Source organism: Callospermophilus lateralis, chromosome 9 (assembly GCF_048772815.1).
Source record: "Callospermophilus lateralis isolate mCalLat2 chromosome 9, mCalLat2.hap1, whole genome shotgun sequence".
Taxonomy (NCBI): domain Eukaryota; kingdom Metazoa; phylum Chordata; class Mammalia; order Rodentia; family Sciuridae; genus Callospermophilus; species Callospermophilus lateralis.
In genome coordinates, this window is record NC_135313.1 from 80056007 (window position 1) to 80073870 (window position 17864).

At 34.2% G+C, this 17864-nt stretch overlaps 2 protein-coding genes across 9 annotated transcripts in view; one reads left to right on the plus strand and one right to left on the minus strand.

Annotated features, from left to right (window-relative positions):
- The window catches only part of Mbd5 (methyl-CpG binding domain protein 5), a 406311-nt gene extending 392452 nt beyond the window's left edge, over positions 1-13859 (minus strand). For 5 of the 6 annotated variants that reach the window (XM_076866534.2, XM_076866535.2, XM_076866537.2 and 2 more), the window contains exon 1: positions 13193-13819. The gene's annotated coding sequence lies outside the window, so the exon portion shown is untranslated. The other variant, XM_076866536.2, reaches the window with a different exon arrangement.
- Orc4 (origin recognition complex subunit 4) overlaps positions 13307-17864 on the plus strand; it is a 66475-nt gene continuing 61917 nt past the window's right edge. Inside the window, exon 1 of one of the 3 annotated variants that reach the window (XM_076866541.2) lies at positions 13307-13414. The gene's annotated coding sequence lies outside the window, so the exon portion shown is untranslated. Of the gene's footprint in view, positions 13415-14085; positions 14269-14309; positions 14505-17864 lie in introns of those variants that run through there. The other 2 variants (XM_076866539.2, XM_076866543.2) reach the window with 2 other exon arrangements.

Sequence of the window (17864 nt, forward strand, 5' to 3'; positions counted from 1 at the left end):
CCTATGTGTTCTAACATTTAATAGTCAAAACAACTCTGAGATATCCATCACTATACTAATTTTACTGATAAAAAAAACTAAAGTTCAAAACCTTAGCAGTACGCCAAAGGCTGTGTATTACAGTATTCAGGAAATGAAGCTATTGTTCAAACCAAGGAATGAATGTCTCTGAAAACTGTAAAAGTTGCCACCCAGTAATAAGAAGAGTATAAAGGTTATTGTCGATTATTATCTTTGCGCACTACGGTTAAAACAATATAGAAATATACTGCTAAGTTCAGCATTTAACTTTAAGGATAAAATTCATTACCTTTCTTTCCTGAAGTAATTAGAATGCAATAACAGAAATTGATATTTATCTTACTTTTCCTTTTTTCACAGACGTTTTTGGATGGTATTTGTAAACAGTGAAATGATATGAAGATGAATTTCTGTGTGTTCCTCAGAATGTTTTTTGTTTGTTTTTTTGTTAAAAGAATCAGACATATGATAACGTATATAAACTGCTTAGCATGCTGAGCGTTAGTGATTTCTATCTGATATTCAGCAGAGTTAGTGCTGGTATCCCTTAAAATACAATGTTTTTTAAAGAACCCTATTTACTATTCTTTAACTTAACCAGGGTTTCTAAATCTTAATAAATGAAGGGACCTTGGGGGGATGGGGAATCATACCTATTCACTATCACAGAACTAGAGGCTTTTGGAATATACTGTGCTAGAAAGACAGTAAGAGGCTATAAAACTTAATGATCACAACAATTCTAGAATAATGCCAAAGTGTATCTTCACTTCTATTTAGGAGGAACATTGATGCCTTAGTATTATTAAATTTAATAAACTTCTTTTTCACACATTCTAAAAAATTCAAATATTGATGGTCTAAAAATCCTCAGTAGTCTGTTAGTGCATGAAAAACGAATCAATGACAGTGATAGTGATATTCTCTTCTTTAGAATGTTTTATAAATAACTAAATAAGCACCAAATTCAATTCTGTGGTTCTTATTTTAAAATGTTAAACTGTTTTTAAAAGTGTGGTCTATCATATCTGAGAAGGTCAGAAAGTTAAGGTCAAGATTGCATGTTGACGGATGTTCAATCTTCAAATTGATGCAGTGGCAGAATTCATAACCAACACTAGTAAGATGTACCCCTCTATTCAATGAATGCTTGTATGTTTTCCCTCTTACAATTTAATATAACTTTGTGGTCTTCAATCCTTAATAAAAGTGACTTAATCGACTCATTATTTTTTATAATGCCAGTCAGGTCATTTCTTCATTTCTAGTTATTGATTAGTTAATTCCTTAATAAAGATAGAAACTAATGTCCATAGATGCTTAATAATTAAAATCATAATTTGCTGATAGCTTTAGAAGTTAAATGAAAATATGATTAAAAATTACATTTATTCATCTTTGAAAATATTACTTCAATATGTTCAAGGCTAACATCATGGGCTGAAATAGTTAATGGAACAGCAATTTATAACTTCTGACTCTATGAATTAGTTGAAATATTAATGAAAATAAAGGTGATACTTGTATTGTTATTATTTTTATACTCTCCTTAACAAACATAGAAGAATTTATACAATATTTACATTGTAATAACTGACACAAAATATACTAGATTTATATTATATCTTCTACTGTACCTCTAACTTGATTGGCTCCAGGTATAACACTCTCCTACATCCAGGAGTTTGTTGAGGGTCCTCTCAAGTTGTCTAACTGACTGTCCCTTACCATCATTTGTTATGATCCCTCCAACATCAGCTTAGTACCCTTGAAGTAGGCTTTTTCATTTTTTTCATTATTCACATCTTAGTCAAATACACCCAGACATTCTCTTTTGAATATAGACAGACATCATTTTTAAATTCCTTTTCTTTCTTTTCTAGCTTCTACCTGATTATATTCAGGACACAATGTTATGTTCAACTAGTTTCTAACATTATTTGTGTCAAAGGTGTTTTTATGAGACGTGACACTGTAATCATGTTGGTCACATCATTTTTTTTTTAAATGGGAAAAAGCTTCACCAGGTTTAAGAAAGAAATAAAAATTATCTCTCATAATACAACCCTTCTATAATTAATAGTAAGCTTTTCCTGAGCATTAAGAATATTAATCTAAGTTTAAATGGTAACCCTAAGGATTCAGCAAAGTTTGGTCCTGCAGTCTGGCTTCTACTTAATTCCCCAGCATCATATCTTACCATATACCCTTTCTTGTTATAAAATTCTGTCAGCTATGCTTATCTGATTGATATTGGATTCCAAGCTTCCTCTCTCATCAGGACCTTTGTATGTAAAGTTGCTTCTCTTCAGGAAATTCTCTTCTCCATCTTGATCAAGTTAACTCATACTTCTTGAGATCTCAGCTAAGCAAACACTCCCTCAAAAGTTCTCTTGATCCTATTGATTGAGCAAATTCTTTCTTAAAGCCAAAATATTAAATACCATGAACCATTCTACATCAATTGAAAAGTTCCAATTTTGCTTTTATTTGTTTGATTACTTAATTAATATCCCTTCCTATTTCTATGGTATAAGTTCCAGAATACAATGACCCACGTCTATTTTTGCTTACTATCCAAGTTGAGTACACAATAGGTATCAATACATATTTGTTGAAGAAAGATAAGGACGAGCAAACCACTCAATGATCCTATATAGTTTTAAAGGAAAATCTATTATGTGTATTCAGCTGAAATCGTGATACTTGGTAGAGCTATTTAAATATGCAATTTTCTGAAGGGAAAATTTCAGTTCAATTGCTAGTGGTAAGAGTGACTGGGATAATTTATTTAACAGGGCTACTTGGATAAAAGGTAAATGCAAAAGTTAAATTCTTTTATTACTTCAGATTCTAAAGGACTTCCTAGTTATAATTGCAAGGAGATTCCCTCCTACCCCCATTTTACTGTTTCTTTTCTAACCTACATTCTGGCAAATAAAATCTTCAAAACATGTATTTAAAGATATACTATTTCTAACCACTTCCCTAATTTACCAGGTTATTTTGAATTATAATATTAGCTTTTAATAGTAAAAACAAGATCCCTCAACTCCTCATCCCATTGGAAGCTTTGTCTTTATCTGAAACAACCTCTTTTGTGGCAACCTAGAATCTCTCCTCTACCTAACTCATGTCTTCTCAAAATGCACACTGTGATAAATTCTGCAGAATTCTAATTCCTTCTTTACTAAGCATATTTACCTACTCAGTTTGATGTTATTTTTACAAAAGGTAACTAAAGTGTTTTTCAAGGATATGTTTCAGTCACTTAAAAAAATAAAAGTAGTTAGTTCTAAAACCTTCTGGGTTTTGTTCTATATTTAATTCAGTACCTAATATAGAAAATAGTACAGAAATGTTAAGTGACTATGCCATTTATTTTTTGAGTGAACATATAAAAACCTGGATCACTGATTTAAAAAATGAAAGTTTATCTTAGGCCCATGGACTCTCTTTTGTTGCTGTTATCATTGGTACTGGGGATAGAATCCAGAGGTGCTTTACAAATGAGCTATATCCTTAGTCCTTTTTAGATTTTGAGACAGGGTCTTGATACATCACTGAGGATCTTAATAAGGTGCTGAGGCTGGCCTCAAACTTGGGATCCTCCTGCCCCACCCTCCTTAGTCAGGGGGATTAAAGATGTGCATCACAATGCTCTACTAAATGTATTCTCTCTTCTCTCAGCCAAAACTATCTATAACATTATAACTGACATCATTCACCAACCCCCAGCAGCACAATCTATATATTCCCAGGAAAATACTGAGAAACCGATTTTTTAGTAAGAACCAAGTGTTTACAATCAAGATTTATTATATCCAATTTTTCTCTCTCCAATTGACTAAGCTTTTTACCCTTTTAGGTAAGATTAGATCAGTGTGACAGACTTTATTCTGGATCAAGCTATGACAGTTATTAGCAAATACCAAATTTTTTCAAGGTATTCAAGGAATATATTCATATGATTATTTGGCTAGGAATGCAATTTTCCTGGGTTGTTTTCCTCTACCACACCTTTTAATATATATGTTTTCATTATAAAATCACAACCTGACTTTAAACTTATTGTTAAAAATTAAAGCCAAGTAATGCTGAATTATACATTAGAGATTTTTAGCCTTCCAACATCTGGCATATATATTTTATGTACACAAAAGATACAATTTGGTATATGTCTTTCAGACCTTTATTTAATATATTTACATGGCATATACTTTATGCAAATATACTGCATGTAGTATAAAATGTGTATTGTATATCTGTGCAAACATACATTTGTAAGTATTACAAACATAATATTCTCTTTGTAAATTATTATTATTATTATTATTTACATTAATGGTCTCATACTCTGTAGGGAGAGTAAGGCAAGAGCATCGGAAGTTTGAGGTCAGCCTCAGCAACTTAGCAAGGCCCTAAGTAACATAGTAAGACCCTGCTTTAAAATTAAAAAATGAATAGGGCTGGGGATGTAATTCAGTGGTAAAGTACCTCCGGGTTCAAGCCATAGTACTAAAAAGAAAAAGAAAAGAAAACCACCCATGTATTTAATCTATAAATCTAAATTTATATGGTTGTCTTAATTCTTATCTTTAGATACCATAATTAGCATTTCCTAATTTTCTATCTTATATTATTTCAAAATAAATGGATTGTTTCCTTTGGTGCCCAGCAAAGTGACTCATGTAGATCTTTCCATTGTAGTATCTGTTAATTAAAACATTTTAGCAACTATTCATTCAATTTGATATCATTTTTCATCCTAAGTGATATGTTGTTTATATACCTGCCATAAAGATAGATATCAATAAAGTGTTTATATATGTATATGTGTGTGTGTGTGTGTGTGTGTGTGTGTGTGTGTGTGTATATATATATATATATATAAAACGTCTACATAGCCATAGCGGTTGCACATGCCTGTAATCCCAGGAAATCAGGAGGCTAGGACAGGAGGACCACAAAGCTGGGGCCAGCCTCAGAAATTTAGTGAGGCACTAAGCAATTTGATGAGAAAGTGTCTCAAATAAAAAAATAAAAAGGACTAGAAATGTTGCTCAGTGGCAAAACACCCTGGATTCAATCCCCATTACTAAAAATAAAAATAACAAATAATATTAATATATCTGTTTAGTCAATCAAGGTGTAAAGTAAGTAAAAAATAAAATTTAGTTTTGTAAAAAAGAAACCAATGTAGGGGCTTCGGATATAGCTCAGTTGGTAGAGTGCTTCCCTCACATGCACAAGGCCCTGGGTTCAATCCCTAGCACCACAAAAAAAAAAAAAAAAAGAAAGAAAGAAAAAGAAACAAATGTATATATCAAATTTGTGTACTATATTGAAAAATTAAACACCCATACAATTGAGTCATTTTCAGATTAGCCTAGGAAAACGACAAAAGCAGAGAGGCAGCTGAAGAAATGTACTTAAAATATTCTTAATAACTTAAAAAGAAAAGACTTTTAAAACAGTTTATCAACATATTTAAAAACATAAAGCCAAAATGTCAAGAGCAGCAGCTTAGAAAAGCAATATAATATTAAATTAAAATCTGTGTTATGTGTACCCACACTCTTTTCAAACATACAAGGAAACTGGAGTAATATGACTATTCGTTTTATTTTCTAATTGGCAACATATTGCTATATTTTTCAAAGGGGATTCAAATCAATTGAATAGGAAAGCAATGTCTAGACAATGTATTAATTTTAAGACAAGTAAACTAGACAATTGAAGCACTAATATAAGCTGTTAGGCTTCATTTGTATGAAAAGAAAAATATTTTAAAGGAAAATCTATATTACTTCTAATGGAAAATAACCTTCACTTGACAATCCTAAAAGAATACATTATTAATACTTCATAAATGAAAAAAATATTCTTAAAGAGTAGTAAGATTTAGGATATCTTATGGCCACATAAGATCATTACCATCATTACATATGATATTTTTAGCTGGTATGAGCTTTCTGATATATAATAAAGTGAACACTGTAGCTTTAATTGAAGTTTGAATGTTATAAACAGTTAGATGTCTGGCTCTGGCCTGCATTCTAATACCATCAGCAGAACAGGGATGGGAAGCATAAACAAACCTTTTAACTAGATTATAGTCTAAAATGGCCAAGAAATCCTTCAGCACAAACTCTACAGTGATAAATGTGGAAAAAGGAATATGATTTTAGAATAATACTAGAAAAAAACCCTCTAGAACTATGACATGAAATTGATGCTATGTAAGCACATGAATATAACACAGTGAATTTCACCTTTATATATCTATAAAGTACCAATTAAAATAACAATAAATAAATAAAATAAATAAAAACCAGTAAAAAAGAGGTAGGAGAAAAGGGAAGAGGTGAGAGAAAAGAGGAAGTACTAGAGCAAACAATATTCCATTCTTGTACAATTATGTCAAAATGAACCTCACTTATATGTACAACTATAATGTCTTAATAAAAACATTTTTGAAAAAGCTCCTAATTTCTGTCATTACAGAAATATGTATTTGATTTTCTAAATATTTTGATGTCATTTAATATGAATGATAATGCAGAGATTAATTAATGGCACATTAGTGGAGATTTCTGGACTGAAGTTGTATAAGAAATAATAGCTGTCACTACAACAATAAACCTAAATAAAATTTAGCAGTCATTCTTAAGAAACATTTTACATTTACCTCTAACTACTAAGATACATGAATTTATTAAAAAAAAAAAAAAAGCAGCAAAAGAATGTAAGCTTTAACGGCAGCACCAAACTGAAAAATTCTATGTCATTGCTGCAATTTTGGTTGCTTGGCCAAAGAATGTAAGGCATCAAAGTACAAATATTTTTTGCCATTGTGAGAAAATCAATTGAGTTACATAATTCATTTCATTCCTTTAAACAATACATTCTAACAATCTACTAAATGATACAGAAATTTAATTACAAGTTCTCTAAGAAAAGGCTATATACATAAACTGAAAGAACTCAACCCAAAACTTGTCAAATTCAGCTTTGGCAAAAGAATAAGCTTTACAGCAGGTCAATAACAAAGTATCATTTATCCATCATATCCATCTACATAAGAAGGCATACCTTAATGCATGTTAAACCTAGATCTTGCCTTTTCTCGTTGAAGTTATTACACTAAGTTATTCCAATCTCTCAGTTGTTACATAATATAGAATAACTTAAACAGAAATCCAGGTGTTAGAATCTTTACTTTCAACTGAATTACTTTTATCTTATCTAAGAAAATTATTCAGGACCACAGACTTATTCCATTTCACTAATTATTTAGATTGTTTTTATAAGCCAGACCATTTTAACAAACTTTCCCTTCTGAGCTGTAATATACTATACAGAGTATTTCTTTGGCATTTAAAAAATATTTTAAAATGTTTCCAAAACTCTGCAGGTCATAATGCACTAGCCTAAATCCCATATGATGATAAGACTAAATATAAGTATATGGCTTGCAAGTATATTTACTTGGGATTGATGTGAAAATCACTTAAATAGTAAAATAGAAAAAAAAAATTTTGCTCTTTTTCTCTTAATTAAAAGATGTAAAAATCTATTCTGATTAGGTGGATAAAAAAGTACTTTACCTTAGTAGTTTTTTTATAGAACAAGCATAAAATAATTTAGGCATTCAGAGAATTCAAAAGTTGTCCATTCTCATACTAAAAATACTTCTCACTTTAAGTAGTACTAAAAAGAGAACATTAAACTTAGTCCTACATGTGTAATGTAATTACAAAAATGTTGTATGACAGAGTCCAGAAGGTAATGCGTATATACACACCAAAGCACAAGAAAGCAAAAACTCCCCTTTGTTTAGACATGTTTCACTATCAACATATTTATGTAATTTTTATAGTAAATATTCATTGTGTCACATATTGTTGGAAACTCCAAACTTAATGTAACAAAATGAAAAGATAATACCACACAAGTTAAAGCTCAGTATAAAGAAGGTCCAGGGCTGGGGTTGTGGCTCAGTGGCAGAGCACTTGCCTCACAAATGTGAGGCACTGGGTTCGATCCTCAGCACCAAATAAAGATAAACAAATTAAAAAAAAAAAAAAAAAAGGGGGTCCAAATGTCATTTTTGCTAGGCAATGAAAAGAATGACTTCAAGTATATTTTATGTTCCTTATAAAGAACTGGAATTATTTGTTTTTCTATCCATATACACTTTCAGAAACTTATTAAAAAGCTATCAGAGCCATAATTTTAGTAGTGCTTTATTGAAGTATAGATTGACAAAAATTCTTTATCCTGTGTTTTGAATTAGAATGTGTCTGAAGTCTAATATAAATATTTTGGTGCTACAAAATGATAAAATGATGTTTGGTTAGTAATTAGTTTCCTCATTTGTAACAAGAATAAATCAAAGTTTACAAGGAAAACTATAAGGAATGACAAAAGTCGATATAAAAGTGCTGCACAGTGAAAATAAATGATAGTTATGATTATTACTAAGATAGAAATTTAAGAATGAATGTAAACCGGATACGGTGGCGCCTGCCTGTAATCCCAGCGGCTTGCGAGGCTGAGGCAGGAGCATCAGGAGTTCAAAGCCAGTCTCAGCAACTTAGTGAGGCCCTAAGCAACTCAGTGAGACCCTGTCTCTAAATATTTTTTTTTCTTTTTAAAAAGGGATGGGGGCATACATGGCTTAGTGGAAGATACCAGAATTTACCATTCAGGAGTCTATTTATCTTCTTGAGATGTGTACCAGCAGGGTTACGTTCCTTGATTTTTTTCCAATACTGAATCAACAACATTCTAAAACTACATTAAGGAAGGTGAAGTGAATGCAGTATTTTTTTAACCTCTAATACTTTTCAATTACATATGAAAGCTACAAAAGATACTGAGATAGGATGTTTTGGGTTTTGAAACTCCCATATATTTCAGAAACTTCCAACTTTCTTCTAGAGCTATAGAAGCAAGATTAAATATAATAACTGCTTTAGAATTAAAACTGGGAGGTTTCTCACAAAGATCTTGAAATAATATATCTAGCATATGCTAAAATTCTAAAACTAATAAAAAGTAGATATTAATCACTGGATAATAATGAAATCATATGGTTAGGATTGCTTGAAATTTGGTAGAAATGTCTAAAAACTCAGAATGATATTGTACAATGATTTCCTAATAAGCATGAAAGATATCCAATTATATGAGATGTAGATAGAAAAAAGTATTTTGGGAAAAAAAATAAGTTTGGAGAATTTGAATTTTTTTTCTATTTTTGGTAAGGAGAGGAAAATTAATGAAGTGTTGGTCATCTTCAAAAAAATAATTATACTTAGCAATAAAAATCCAGCAATGGTTGTCACATACACTATTTTCATTGTGTTAAATGAATGAACTATAAACAGAATAGAAATCCGTAGAATACAGAATTAAGTGGAAAAAAAATTTATCTTTTCTATATTAATACAGCAATATCCTTCTTAAACATGCATTATTCTACCTAACAGTATTCATTTAGTTAATATAAAATTCATTTAGGTAAACCAAAGTAAATATATGACCAATACACTTGTGGAATACAATTAAGAAATCTCTTTACATTAAATTGCAGGGACCATTCTTGTTTTTTCACATGCCTAGCACAGTGCCTGACAGACAGCAGATGCTCCATAGATGTTTAATGAATAGCTAAGTACAATCTGTTTTGCACATACATTCAAAATCCAGACAAGTTTGCAAAGGTACATATGTTGGACATAGGCTTTCTGGCTGACTTCATGGGGTCCCATTGAAGACTAGGAGTAAATCTTCATATCCATAGAAAACTGGCAAGTTGATAATTGTCTGGGTAAGGACCAAAAAAACAAAGTCAGGGAAACATGTCACCTAAGTAACAGTTGCTTTATAGAGCTGGTAAAAGCGGCCTAATAATTCCGTCAATCTATTTGCACCATTCACTCAATGAAGTGAAGTTTAAATGCATCTTGAACATTTACATTTTTATGTAAAATTTTTTATCATTGCTTATTCAAAAACCAATCACGTTTGTTAAATTCTATTCTGTGTAATGATTAGAAGTGAATAGGATTTTAGTTATTATTAGGAGTACTACATCATCATTGGTGTTTAATTTGGCTGTTGATTTTAAAAAGTGAGAACCGCAGCAGAGATTTAAAAAAAAAAAATAATTCTCAAGAAAAAAGTTCTCATGGTAGTGAAAATTAGAGGGAGAAAGAGAAAAGGGAGGAAGGAAAAGGGAATCTCACAGTTGGAAGTAAAGAAATTCAACTTTGTCTAATTCTAAACTTCATAAAAGATTTATAACAAACAAGCAGTAAGGCCTACTGTACACCAGGCATTGTGCTGAAAGTGAGGGACTAAGTTTAAATAACACAAAAATATTTTTATTTAAGTAGTTCTTTAAGGTAAGACTACCATGTAAACATTTACAATACGCTGTGAATTTTATTTCTTCTTATACATATGAGTCTTTAATACAAGAGTAGTAAATATGTTTCCTAATTGGAAGTTTAAGAAAAAACAGCATTAGAGAAAGCCAATATAATTCTCAAAAATATTAACAATCCACAACAAGTGAAGTTAGTATTTCTCAAAAAGATCAACAACAAATAATTAATTATAATAGGACAAAGTTTTAACACTATTTACTATTCTCATAAAATATAAAACTCTTAAGTGCTGTATGTAGTCTTGTACATGACAGTTTCATTTCTGACAAAGAACAATGAGTAGTTAGTACAGTAAGTGTTAAAGTTCTCTGTTCCCTGTACTGTGTCCACTCAAGGCATTAGAACCTTGGGCAAGTTCCTCAAGCTCTCTGAACTTCAGAGGTATGGAAAATGAAGCTGGATAAAATGACCTCCAAGATACCTTCTAGTTGAAACCTTACCATCCTAAAATATCAGTAATTCTTAACACTTAAAAAATAAACAACAATAAAAGATTTCTAAGCATAAATCATTATCAAAAGTAGAGAAAATCTGGAGTCTTCCAACCTTAAAGGGTTAACCTGGCAGTGATAAAATAAGAAATACTTTCAAAGGAAACAGAAACAAAGTAAAGGTATTAATCAAGGACTGTCAATTTTTACTCAGCTGCCCACTGTGTGATGACTACCCCAATTACCTACATAATTCACTTTATTAAAATTGATTTCTTCACTATGTTCTACTGTCTGTCTCCTATGTTAAGGTTGCTGAGGTTTTAAGGTAAGGACAAAAAAATCTCAGGTGGACCTGGAATAGCAGTATAGATGTGTGGAGGAAAAACTTGAACTTGACACAAATTTCTGCTTCAGTACATCAATGATACCTCAGAGAAAGGCTAGGAAACTATTCAAATGTATAATAGCAATGAGAGAAATAAGACCATATTGTTTACTGCTACACAGCTCTTTTTTCTTTTTTATTATTTTTTTGTTATTGTTATATATAAACGTCTATTTTTGCACCCAGTTGGTAATTACAATTTTATAGAACAAGTTTCTACATATGTAATGCTTTTCAGTCACTAAAATAAAAGTATATTATGTCTTGGCTTTACCAGTCAGAAAATAAGAAAGTATCATAATGTCTTCATAATATTTATGGCAAATATCCTTCTAGGTTGATATTTCTTCAATCCTTTCTAGTTGATCCAATTGCTGTTTTCATGTTGCCAGTATGATCACAAAATTGCTGCTTTACAGAAGAATATTTTTTTGTTGACATAAATTATGGCAGAGATACCAATGCAGATTAAAAAAAAAGGGGGGGGGTGTATGTGTATGTGTGTCGGGGAGAGAATGAGAAAGAGAAAGAGGGAAAGAGAGAATGTATGTGTGCATCCATCTTCAAGGAAAGGATAAAGAATGTATATAAAACAAAATACCACTCCTAATGTAAGACCTAGTGTAAGGCCTACATCAGAAACATACTTTCTAGCATTTGTGAAATAAAGTACTGAATGAAAGCTATTCACTATGAACATACCATGTGAAAATGGAGAATAGTGATTTTTATCAAGATTGTTGCTCTATAAATCTAAACCTGGATTTACCTTTCAGTTTATATCTAACTATAATATACTAAGTACAACTTTGTTTTCTTTGATCCATGAAAACATATTTTAGACATTTATTTTCTTTCACATATAGTGAACAATTTGTTTCAGTACCCCAAGAGATGAAAAACTCATCTCAATTTACAACAGTAAATAAATAATTCAGTTAAAACTGAAAGTGGTACCAATCCGGCAAACTATTGATGGAGAGGTTTGGCCTTCCATGTAGTCAGAACAACATAAAGTTTTCAATAGGGATTACTTGTTCAGACAAGTTACAAGGATTAGAAAAATACTCAGTTAATTGTGAAATAGCTAATATTCTCATCCTATATGGAAAATAAATTCCAGAAACATATGTGGGTAAGACAATACCAGTGGCATGTAAACTTTAAGCATTTTGAGCTCTGCACTTTATAAACTCATATATGAAACAAACATTTAACAACCAAAAAAAGCAATAATGCAAGTCAAAATCTAACCAAAGGCCTCTAAACTAAAAATCTGAAAATTTCTATTCAACTCTGATCAAACGAGAAATGGAGAAAATAAACCCATAACGCAAAAACCAGTCAAATCTTCCAACCCAAAAGTCAATATCCAAATCACATACAGGACCAAAAAGGGGAAAATACTCAGGTCTACAAATGGATAGACAGTTCCAATACAATCCAGATCCCGACATTTTCCCACTCAGAAACAAATGCAGTAGAGCTTTTCCTGGGCAAAGAGAAAAAGCTCTCCAAATGAAATTTTTTTAAGTGACATCTAGAAAGTGTGCCTCTTTCTGTCTCTTTCCCTGGCGCCTCATTGGAAGAAGGAGGGGGGTTGTTTTTGTATTCTCCCCCACTAGAGCAAGGCACAATCAGATGTTAGCTGAAGAAGAGAAACCACTTTTGACAACAGCAAATAAAAATAAAAGTGCCCTTCCTCCCCTGACAGGATGGGCACCCCACCTCACACATCCCTCCTCACTCCGACCCCTCCTTCTCTCACCCCCCCTGAGCACCACCCCCTCCTCACCCCGGAGCTCCACTGCGTATGTGGTTTGTGCTACTGTTGCCCCGGAGTGAAAGTCAGAGCCAGAGGAAGGCAATGAATCCCCCACAAACACACTTACCTTTCCTGCCCCCCACTTTTGAGTGCCTTCCCTGGAGCTGTGGAGGATGACACAAAGGGTAATAAAGGGGGGGAGTGGAGGAGGAGGAGGCGAAGGAAGAGGAGGAGAGCTGGGGAAGTGGCTGCTCCTGGGTGTAGTGAGATGTCTCCAGCCAGGGCCAAGCAGCAGTAGCAGCAGTAGCAACAGCAGCAGCCACAGCAGCAGCAGCAGCAACAGCAAAGGGTCTGTGTTGCTAAGAGGCTTTTGGTCTCTTTCTCTCCTCCTCTCACGGCCAAAGAGAAGGAGGGTGGAGGGGGCTCGGGAGGGAAGCGAGTGGAGGGGTGAGGGGGTAGGAGTCGTGGATGGAGGTTTTCGAAGAGGAAGAAACTCCTTCTCCTTCTCTCTCAGGCTCAATCCCCCTCTCAGGGCTCCGGGCTGGAGGGTGGGGGAAGGAACTCAGCTGCCTTCCCCCCACCCCCCTCAATTCAAGGTTGAAGTGGGGTAAAATTAGTGTCCTGTCCCTTTAAAAATAGAAATAAAAGGTGCCCCCCCTCTGCCACTGCCTCTCTCTTCATCATCAGCTGCTGCTGCTGCTGGGGTCTCTCTGCTTTGGGGGGGAGGGGGGGTTCGGGTAGAAGAGACGGGAGGCACTCACTGCGCATGCCCCTCTCTGACGGGAGGCTGGTTGGTTGACGGGAGGAGGAGGGGGAGGGGAGGAAATGAGATGTTTTCCCAGAAGGCTCCGAGGCAGTCGCGACCCGGAAGACATTGTAGCGGGGGGTAGAGGGGCGGGGGCGGGGAGTAGGAGGAAGTAGGTACTCTTTAACATTCCCATCTCCCTCCTTCCTCCAAAGGGAGAGTGTAGGAACGGAAGTGGGCGTGGACGGAGGCGAAAGGAGGTCACGTGTTTGAGTGGGAGGCGGGTCGAGGAGCGAGAGGCGATGTGTGCGCAGGGCATGCTGGTAGTGGTTGGTTGTGTACGGCTGGCAGCAGCAGGTGAAGTCAAGGCGAGGTGGCGGCGGGACGAGCTTGGGAAACGAATTCAGTAGTCGCTGAATTCCGGCATTGCGCTGATAAAGCCAAGCTAGCAGCGAGAGGTAATGTCTATTAGACTGGCCTCACAATGAAGGTCAGGCACGCCAGCGGCCAAAGAAGAATCGAAAGTGGTAGGGTGGAAAGCTGCAGCGAATATTGGGAAGGGGCAGGCTTTTCTAGGCCGGGCAGGCCAGAGCGAAGCGGGATCTGTCTGTCTCCTGGCCTCCCCATGAGCCTGTCGACGCATCCTGACTAATGCAGGGAATGCTGAGGATACTGCCTCTGCAGGGGATTGTAGGTGAGGTGCACCGTGGGTTGGATGTTAAGAGAGCAGGGAGAGATGTGGGACCTTGGCTGCGAACTCTTTAAAGACTTTTTTCTCAGAGCTGGCGACCTATTTGGGGAATTAGAAGCCACGTGTGTGAATTTTGACCAGCTGCATCGGTAGCATTACTTATGTTGGATGTTGTACCCTTCGCTCCTTACCTTGCAACCTTCTCTGGAATTTTGGAGTGACTTTGACACAGGATCAGGCAGGGAATGCTTGAGTGGAATTTCCCTCTATATTTAGCGTTGTTGCTTCCTCCCGTTGTGCCTATTCTTAAGAGAGTTATGTGTGAGATTGTGTGTTCCTTGATGTTGAGTTTTATAACTGGTAAAGAGAGAAGGGATATCATTAAAATTTTCCCTTCCAGTGTAGATGTATTTTTCAAATAGGTGCCTCGTCTTTTCTAGAGAAACAGCCTTGTGTGTGTGTGTGTGTGTGTGTGTGTGTATTTCATACAATCTTTATTGAAAACATTTTCATTTTCCAGCTATAATTTTTCGTAAAGATATTTTGAAGGATCATTATTTAGGTATTCCCTTTTTAAACAGAAAATAAACCTCATGTTTAATGTGTTAATATTATTTATTCTATCGTACGGATTCCTTTACCTATCGTTTAAACTTACTGTTTTTCTATGGTATACTTCCCAAAAGTTTTGGTAGTGGACCCTATTTATCCATCATGCCTAGTGCTTATTACTCTCTGTGTGTTCAGTAATTATGTCAGATGGGATCAAAACTAAGATGTTCCTTTACTGGAAAACCTAATTGTTTACCACGTTGTAATAGAAAGATTATATAGCAAGATAATTAATGTGCCTTTTTTTTTGTAGAAACTAAATCTTTGGAAAAGAAATCATATGTAGTATAATGAATAATTAAGTAAACTCTAACCACTCCCCAGTTTCAGAACTGGAACATCTTTGGAGCTGAAAGTACCCCAGTGCGCACAGTCATGACCATTCCCCCACGTCACTGATTTTTTTTGTTTTGTTTTTATTTTTGTTTTTGAGCCATTTAAACCTCTTTATTAGTTTACTTAGCTCAGGTATTGTTTTTATACCATCAGCAACAGATTACAACAGAGGCTGGAAGAGTTTTCAGGGACAGCTGAGAAATATGGACATTAAAAATTATTGTAGTGATCTCAGACAGAAATGAAGAACATAATGCTAGAAACTAGAGGAAATGTGACCCTTGGCATACAGTGGCATAGGACTTGGTTGAATTGTATTTGTGTTCTAGCATTTGTGGTTGAAAAAACTTGCAAGGGATGAAATTGGATAGTTAGCTGGGATTACTATGCAAAGTATTGAAAGGGCACCTTGCTTCCTCCTGATAACTTAGGGTAAAATGCAAAAAGAGAATGAAGTAAAAAAAAGAAGTCCAAGTCCTTGATTTTAACATCCTGATTTTTATGGTAATTACGTACTGGTTTTAATATTTTTAAACTACCTGTGTCAGCATTCCTAAACACTGTAGATTAGCTTGTAAAGGAATTGCAAATTATGTATCTTTATTATTGTTTTTTTTTTTGTTCATGTTGCTAAGATTTGACCCTGATAGTATGCTTAGCAGTAGTTCATATATTTTCACTGTGGTATAGTTATATTATAGTATTTTTTAAAAATAAGCCACAAATAATTTAATTGTTTAAGGACATTTGGATTGTGCTCAGTTGTTAGTAATCATGAGCAATGTCACAATGTGTATTCATATACATGTATTCTTATACACATAACCCTGTATTTTTGTAGATTATTTATGTTTATCATCAACTTCTAGATTATGCTAGTCTTTTCCACAATGGATATACCAATTTATAATTCCACAGAAGTGTATGGTATATATCTTTTATTTCTGCAGTATTATTCGTAATTTTTGTATTTCATCAAGCTGATAAATGTACTTTTAGTTTCTGTTCTAATTTACTTTGTATTTATTATATTATAATATAACCTCCTGATCACTAAGGAGGTTGAACCTTTTTTTTTCTTACATACATAACAATAGTGGAGTGCATTACATTCATACTTATCCATTCACAGCACAATTTTTCATAACTCTGTATATAGAGGATGTTCCAACAAATTATGCCATTATACATGAGCTCTCATTTTTTTTGCATTACAATTCTTAATACATTTTTATACCACAATTTTTATATCTCTGTATATAAAGGTATGTTTACACAAATTCACATCTTCATACATGTATTTGGTATAATGATGACTGTCTGCTTCCACTGTCCTTGCTATTCCCCTTCTCCCTCCCTTTCCCCCTATCCCTGTTCCCTATCTAGAGATAATTTTCCACTCATGCTCTCCCTCCCTAGCCCACTTTGAGTCAACCCCTAATATCAGAGAAAACATTTGGCATTTGTTTTTTGGGGATTGGCTAACTTCACTTAGCGTAATCTGCTCTAATGCCATCCATTTCCCTGCAAATGCCATGATCTTATTCTTTTTTAGTGCTGAGAAATATTCCATTGTGTTAAATGCCACATTTTTTTAATCCATTCATCCACTGAAGGACATCTAGGTTGGCTCCAAAGTTTAGCTGTTGTGAATTGTGCTGCTATAAACATAGATGTGGCTGAGTCCTTGTAGGATGCTGTTTTTAGGTCCTTTGGGTATAGTCCGAGAAGAGGAATAGCTGGGTCAAATGGTGGTTCCATTCCCAGCTTTCCAAGGAATCTCCATACTGCTTTCCAAATTGACTGCTCTTTATATATCCTAGAGATTAGAGCTCTATCTGATGTGTGAGGGGTAGAAATTTGTTCCCAAGATGTAGGCTCCCTGTTCACCTCACAGATTATTTCTTTTGCTGAGAAAAAACTTTTTAGTTTGAATCCATCCCATTTGTTCATTCTTGGTTTTAATTCTTGCGCTATAGGCATCTTATTAAGGAAGTTGGGGCCTAGCCCCACGTGATAAAGATTAGGGCCTACTTTTTCTTCTAATAGACGCAGAGTCTCTGGTTTAATTCCTAGATCCTTGATCCATTTTGAGTTAACTTTTGTGCATGGTGAGAGATAGGGATTCAGTTTCATTTTTTTTCAAAAATGTATTAGGTATTTGGATTTCTTCTTTCTGAATTGTCTTTGAATCATCTAATTCTTTTGTGCAGTTTTTCTGTTTGGTTGTTTGTTTTACTGAAAATTTGTAGCAATGTGGCAAATATGTTCTCTACTTTTAGCCTAGCTCTTTCTAGGTGATAATTTTGTCTACATTTAATTCCTCACTGACTTACATGGAATAATGGTTGTTACTTGAATTTTACATGTTACTTTAACTCTTGCAAACAAGTTCTCTACCTGCGTTCTGCATAT